The following is a 7,608-nucleotide window of genomic DNA, read 5'->3' as shown; positions in this document are numbered from 1 at the left end:
CAGTAATGGCTATTTTATTCAATAGAAAGAATAAAGATATGATCTGAGTAGGGTGTAGAGACATGAATAAAAATCAGAAAAGTGAATAAATAGTCTTGCCCAAGCCCAGTTCTCCCATAATGCCTTAAGACAACAAGAAGTGAGTATGACTAATATATAAAATATCAACAAAAATGGGGATGTGAAGGAGGAAAGAAATCCTTACAAAATAGACCTTGTGGAAAAAACAAAAAAAAAAAACAAACAAAGAAATGCATAAGCCAAAAAAAGACATCCTAAATCAAAGAGTAAATACCATGGGGTCAAAGTAAATGAGGCCTTGAACAGAATAAACAAGACCTAGAAACAAATTAACATGGGTTAAATAAGCACAGAACAAAAACAACCAGGGAAAGAGCTCTTTATTTGACAAGGACTGCTAGGAAAATTAGAAAGCAATTTCAAAGAAAATATGTTTAAACCTGCAATTGTCCTACATACCCAGAACGTCCCAAAAGGATACACAGTCCAAATGTAAAAGGTGGTATTAAATAAAAAATCAGAAGTGAAAAAAGCATCTTTTATAAGTATGACTGAGAGAAAAATCCACAACCAAACAGGGAAATCACACACACACACACACACACACACACACACACACACACACACACACACAGAGATTGTTTCATTTCATTTACATTCAATTACAAAGCTTAGGTAAACAATCAATGTAAGTAGAATAAGAAAAGCAGTCAAATGGGGAAAGAAGGTCTCTGGATAAAACATTTGTGATCTATATTGGATATTGAAGATTTGTGGGGAATTGCTGAAAATATGTAAAGCTTAAGAGCCATTCCTCAGTAACAAATGGCCAAAGAACATAAATAATTTTCAAAATAAGATATGCAAACCATATATAACTCTATGAAAGCCAAATCCTCCAAATCAATAAAATTAAAAGAAACACAAATTAAAACCACTTTGAGGTTTCACTTTACACTCATTGACCTGGAAAGGCTATAAGAAGACTGTAGCCAATATAGTATTGACTTAGCTGATTAGCTTCCAGCCAATCTGGAAAAAGATTTGGAATTGTGTGAGAAAAATTACCAAACTTTTCACACCCTTTGACCCAACAGTATCACTCTTGGGCACATATCCCAAGGAGGATTAAAGACAGCTACACCAAATATTCAAAGCATCATTTCTTGTGTTAGCAAAAAACAAAAACAAAAACAAAAAACTTTAAAACAGGTGTCCACAATTTGGAGAACAGTTGAATTATCAAATGGAATGGAATATTATTGTGCTATAAGATTTCAGTGGAAGAATTCAGAGGAACAAGAGAAGATTTGTATGAACTAAGGAAACAAAAAAGGCAATGCCAATATACATGACCCATGATAATATAAGTGAAAACATTAAAAAATGTCAGAATTTGGATAAAATGCAGTGACCAATATTAGTTTCAGAAGACTAGCAGATGAAGCATGCATTCCTCTCTAGCGAGAGGTTGTAAACTACAAGTATGGAATATTGCCTATGCTGTCAGATATGCTTGAAGTGATGACTTATTTTGCCCAATTTGGTGGGGGTTTTTTCCCCAAAGGAATGTTCTATTGGAGTTTATTAGAAAGTGACAGTGTTTAAAATATGATATGATAGCAAAAATGAATAATATGGAAATAGGTATCAAGTGATAACATTTGTACAACCCAGTAGAATTGCTTGTCAGCTCTGGGAGGGGGAAAAGAAAAGGAGAGGGAAAGAAAATGAATCATATAAACAAGGAAAAATATTTTAAAAATAATAATTAAAATAAAATAAAATATGATATGACCAAAATATTATACAGAATAAAATTATTAGCAAACAAAAAAGAAGAAATTTCTAGAAGAAAGGAATAGTGCTAAAATAATAATATTGCACATTGAGAATAGGATAACCCACCAGAGCAATTTAAATCCTTAATAAAATAGCTGGAGGAAACTCTAAGGAAAAAAACTTGAGTAGTTAAAGAAGAATTTGAAAGGATAGGAGAATTCACAGTTTGGAGCATAGAGTAGAAAAATCTTAATAAATCAATATTTGATTGGATAATGGCAGGAAGAATCCTAACATGCAGAAATGGAACAACAAATACTAGAAAAAAAAATTAAAACAAAACTGGAAGAACAAAAGTTATCTACAAACAAAAGTAACTGACCAGAACTCAATGAAACAAATGAGAATTTTTGACCTCCCCAAAACAGGATAAAACAAAAGAGCTAACTACCATATTTTAGAAAATCTTATAAGAAAATTGCCAAGAAGTATTGGAAATAGAAGACAAAATCCAGATAAATAGAATTCACATGACACTGTTAAAAAGGGGCCCCAATTTTAGCTTACTGAGAAATGCAGTCTCCAAGTTCCAGTTTCAGCATCAGAGAAAATATCTTGAATGCATTCCAGAGTAGGCAATTCATATATCAAGGAACATCAGGGCAAATTATACACTACAATTAGAAATGAATGAAACTGCCAAGTGCCAGCACAAACTGATATAAACTGAAAAGAAAACCAGCTTGCACTCTCAAAATAACATATCTTGGGGGCAGCTGGGTAGCTCAGTGGATTGAAAGTCAGGCCTAGAGATGGGAGGTCCTAGGTTCAAATCCGGCCTCAGACACTTCCCAGCTGTGTGACCCTGGGCAAGTCACTTGACCCCCATTGCCCACACTTACTACTCTTTGACCTAGGAGCCAATACACAGAAGTTAAGGGTTTAAAAATGTAAAAAAAAAATCATAATAGTAACATATCTTGCAAAAAAAAAGTGAGCATACTCCATGAGAAAAGATGGATCTTCAAAATGGTCACTTAATCTCTTTTTTAAAAAGCCAAAAGTTTTATTGATGCCTGGTTTGTTTGTTTGTTTGTTTTTACGCCTATTGTTTTTATGCCACATAATAAACCAAATAGTCCCTATGCCATATAAACGATTTCAAAAATTGTGAAAGTCATTCTGCCAAACTCTAGATATAAAGTGTAAGCGCTGTTCTCCTCTCTAGAGCACTGTATCCTTGCTCCTAACAAAGGAAAATAGTTCAGCAAAGACTACCAAGTAGGTAACTATTTGAGAGTGTGGAGCACCTTGCCCTTATGGTCATGCACTTCTTTGCCAAGAGAAGGGAAATATGCTTCATCTGTTCTCTGGGAATAGGATTGATCAGTCATCATAATTGCTGAAAGATCAGCTTCCTTTTAAATTTTCTTTTTCTCTACATGATTGTGATCATGTCCTTTTCATGATTGTTCTGAAGAAAACCAAGGATGAAAATGGCTTTTTGCATTCAATTCCAGTAAATAAAATAAGAAAATAATTCTCATGATAAGGATAAATTGGAGATGTTTGAAGAAACCAATGTAGATACACAGATAACTCAGTAACCAACTTAGATATTTTAAAAGATATGAGCAGGAAATGGAAACAAGAGTAATAGAGTATGAATACGAAAAGCATCACATGTCCCATAAAAATAGTGTCCAGAATGCTGAAGAAGAGCTAAGACAGCAAAAAGGGGTGGGGATGGGAGTTTTTAACTGTTGGAGGAAAGCAGGGTATCAAAGAAGGAACAGGACTACTGGTCAAGATAGATGGAACAACAATATCTTATAAGAGAGGGCAGAATTCTCAATTCTTATTTTGCTTCCATCTCCTCTCCCAAGTAGAACAACTTTTAGATGAGAAAGGTCGTGAAAAAATGACTACCCAATAAAAACGAGATATTAAAAGAGAACTCTGATTCCTTTAACGAATGCTAGTCCCTCAGCCCAGATGAACTACTTCCTCAGATTCTGAAAGAACTTATTGGATGAGATTGCTGAGCCACTACTGATAATATTTGGAAGATCATGGAAAATGTTTAAAAAAAAAAGTTCTGATTTTTAAAAAAAGGAATAGAATGGAATCTGCAAACTATAGACCAGTTATCTTGATTTCAGTTGTTGGTAAATTCTAGAATGTATTGTTAAAAAAGACTTCGTAAACAATCAGAAACCAGAAGAAGAAGAAATATTAATTGCAAACAATTGATATGACTTCATTAATAACATATCATGCCAGACTAACCTTACTTTGCTTTATAAACCATGGCTGGAACATACATTTTGAATAATATTTTCCTTATTGAGAAATATTATTTGCAATGGAGAAATATTTGAAATGTTTCCAATATGAACCCAATAACATCTAATACTACTTAACATGATCCTAAAAATGCTACCTATAGGGATGACAAGAAAAAAACTGTAGGGAATAATCATAAGCAAAAATGAGGCAAAATTATCTATCTGTAGATGATATAAGGAATTACTTGGAAAACTAGAGATTTAACAAAAAGCAGGATGCAAAATCTTCAATAAAGTAGAAGATACAAAATAAATCTGCAAAAATAATGAGCAATTGTTTTATTAACAAAAAGCCTGGAGGAAGATAAATTATATTTAAAATAATAAAACATAACTGGGTACTAAGATAGTCTACTGATATATAAATGAAACATTAAAAGTTTACAAAGGCAAAGGAAAATCTCAATAAATGGAGGAATATGGAATATTTATTTATCTGAGGCTGAATAGTAACAATGATTATATTGCCCCAATTAATCATCAGATTTACTGTAATGCCAATCAGATTATACTTTATAGAATTGAGCAAAATAAGTAAAAGGAAAATTAATATAGAGAAGCAAAGAGTCAAGACCATCAAGAGAAACAATTCTAAAAATTAGGAATGAAGTGGATTTGGCGTTATAAAATCCCAGATTATATTATAAAATGGAAAAGTTGATCAGTGGAATACCTGCTGTTGAAACAGATATATACACTGATCTAGTAACTGATAAATGTAAGAATACAAACCACTTGGCAAAAAATTGGAAAATGAGGGGATACCCTTCAATTGGGGAATGACTAAACAAATTGTGGTTATCTGGTGGTGATGGAATACTATTGTGCCCAAAGGAAAGATGATCTGGAATTGGATCATCATGTGAACTGGATATGACCTCCAGGAATTGATGCAGAGTGAAAGGAGCAGATCCAGGAGAACATTATACACAGAGACCGATACACTATGGTACAATCCAATGTAATAGACTTCTTTACTAGAAGCAATGCAATGATACAATGCAATCCAGAGGGACTTATGAGAAAGAACACTATCCACATCCAGAGAAAGAACTGTGGAAGTAGAAACATAGAAGAAAAACATTTGCTTGATCACATGGTTCGATGGGGATATGATTGGGGATATAGACTAATCGATCACTCTATTGCAAACATTAATAATATGGAAATAGGTCTTGATCAATGATACTTGTAAAACCCAGTGGAATTGCTTGTTGTCTATGGGAGAGGGGAGGAAATAAGGGAGGGAAAGAACATGAATCATGTAACCAAGGGAAAATATTCTTAATTAATTAATTAGTGAGTTGTGTTTTTTTTTTAAAGAATACAAACCACTAGGGTAGGGACTATTTATTTAATATAACTGCTTTGAAAATCAGAAAGCTTAGTAGACCATAATCTTAGATCACACACCACAAAAAATTTCAAATGGACAAACAATCAAAATATTTAAAAGTTTTGCCATACAGTTAGAAAAATATAGAACAGTGCTTCCCAAACTTTTTTGGCCTACCACCCCCTTTTATTACTTAGCCCCCTGGAAATTATTTTTTTTATTTTAATAGCAATTAATAGGAAAGATAAATACACGTGTGGCCATCACCAACTCTCTGGATTGCTGCAGCACCCACCAGGGGGTGGTAGCGCCCACTTTGGGAATCACTGATATAGAAAGTCATCTCTTTCACAACTGCAGATAGGAAAGAAATTTATAACCAGGCATGGCATGGAGACTTAAAAGATAAAATAAAGAATTTCAGTAAAATAAAATTATAAAACTTTTGTACAAATAGAATCAACACTGTTAGAATTAGCAGAAAATATATGGATTCAGGAAAAAGAAATGTTCATTTAACATTTCCAATAAAGTCTAGCATCACAAATCTATACAAAATTGACACATATATGAGACTTAGAACATTTTTCAATAGCTTTATTGCCAAAAGATATAAATAATTTTCTAAAGAAATGCAAATTATTAACAACCAGCTAAAAAAGTACTCACAATCACTAATAAGCAGAGAAATACAAATTAAAACAACTCTGAGTAATTATCTCAAAACCATAATATTAGCAAAGATGAGAAAATTAGGAAAATATGCTATTGAATTGGCTACAGTCTTCCCTCAGGAAGATAATAAGCATACTAATTCATTGGTGAAGGAACTGTGAATTGGTCTAACCCTTCTTAAAGAGGATTTAGAATCATGCAAAAAAAAACCAAAAAACTAAAATGTTCATACCTTTTCCCTCAGAGATTCCATATTAGATTTATGTGTGTATGTATCTACAGATCTATATATTTAGACCTTTACCTTCTGTCTTAGAACTGATACCAAGTATTGGTTCCAAGGTAGAAGAATGGTAAGTGCTAGGCAATTAGATGTATTATGGGGAAAACCAGGGGAGTTAACTTAAATATTATTTGTGGGTTCAGTGGGTTGGATAGGAGACAGGAAGGGACAATGGGTAAGACTTTACAAGCCAGGGAACCAGGTTTATCTATAAGGGGAATGACCATTGACAGAAATGGCAGTTAAGCCTGACTAACTGTCACTCTGCCCACCCAGCCTGGATTAACTTCAAAGTGTTAAATACATTCAATGAGGACTTTAAAGTGCTAGAAAACACACAGGGAAACAATTTAATTGTAATATGAGAGGATGGGAGAGGGGGTTAGGTGAAACTATATCTAACTGCCCAGGACTAGAGTCAAAAAAGTTAAGTTCCTTAGCCAATATGGCTACTGCCAGGTTTTGATAGCTTGGCTAAGGACCTGAGGAAGAGGGCTTGAATTTGGGGTCTCACAACTGTTCCAGAGATGTCTTCAGGATACCAGGAACCAACTCTTCCACAGCCAATGATCCAAAGTAACCAGGTAGGGAGAGATGTTTGCAAATTGTCCACAAGATCACAGGCCACTTCCCTACTCAGAGTTGACTTACAGGATTGATGTCTTCTGCCTTTTCAACCTTCACCACTCTCCAAGATCCCAGGTCAAAAGGGACTGCAGATTGCACTTCTGCTCTGAACCCCTCATAGCACAGCAGTCTGTCTGTTGCTCAGCACTCTCCTCCCTACCCCCTGCATTCTATTCAGAATGTCCATGACTTCTAGCAAAGGCTTTCCCTAACATGCTTACACAAATCTACTTTTAAACTTTTAAGTGACTTGCCCAGGGTCACATAGCTATGAAGTATGTGAGGCCAGATTTAAATCCAGAACCTCTCATCTCCAAGCTTGACTCTCTCAATCCAGTGAGTCACCTGGATTTATATTTTCAAGGAGGCTAGTGACAATAAAAAAAGATAAGAAAATAAAAAGAAAAGTATGTATAAACACTTTTGCAGAAAATCTTTTCAATGAGAAAAGTGTGTGCAAAAAGAATCAGCATTATGTGTAAAAGAAAAAAGAACAGGATAAATGCTTTATGTTTAAACAAGTTGTGGTATGCAAA

This window comes from Gracilinanus agilis, chromosome 1 (assembly GCF_016433145.1).
Source record: "Gracilinanus agilis isolate LMUSP501 chromosome 1, AgileGrace, whole genome shotgun sequence".
In the NCBI taxonomy this organism is placed as follows: Eukaryota; Metazoa; Chordata; class Mammalia; order Didelphimorphia; family Didelphidae; genus Gracilinanus; species Gracilinanus agilis.
The sequence above is the reverse complement of the archived record's forward strand: the minus strand, read 5'-3'. Positions refer to the sequence as shown.